Source organism: Solanum tuberosum, unplaced genomic scaffold (assembly GCF_000226075.1).
Source record: "Solanum tuberosum cultivar DM 1-3 516 R44 unplaced genomic scaffold, SolTub_3.0 scf00079, whole genome shotgun sequence".
Classification (NCBI taxonomy): Eukaryota; Viridiplantae; Streptophyta; class Magnoliopsida; order Solanales; family Solanaceae; genus Solanum; species Solanum tuberosum.
In genome coordinates this window covers 1,919,876-1,920,349 of record NW_006239004.1, presented here as the reverse complement: position 1 = coordinate 1,920,349, position 474 = coordinate 1,919,876, and positions in this window count along the sequence as shown.

The following is a 474-nucleotide window of genomic DNA, read 5'->3' as shown; positions in this document are numbered from 1 at the left end:
GGGTACAAAAGATCAAAATATTTTTAAAATTTTAATTTTATTGTTTTGATGGGAGGATCGGGGTAAGGAAAAAAATACTATAACTTGAAGTTTTGGAAAAAGTTTCCCTTTATTCTTGAAGAAAATTCATTTTCCTTAAATTTAAAGATAATTAATTTATTCGAAAAACATACCTTTAAGTCAATCAAACATAGGACTGGCAGGGGGACCGGGTCGGCCCGCCCCGGCCTGCGACCAGTTCGAGAATCGGCTTGCCGGACCCGGTCCCGTCCATTTTTGCGGGTTGGGAGGGGTTCGGGATAGGGGACCGGTTAGGGGCCGGTTCACCCTTTGGGCCCGGTCGACCCGGCCCGGATGAACTGGCCGGTTCGCGGGATCCCCTACCTTTTTTTTCTTTTCTTAATTATATCCGTTGGGGCAACGGCTAGTGGGCCCCCCCAACGAATTTATTCACTATTTTTTCCCTTCCCCAAC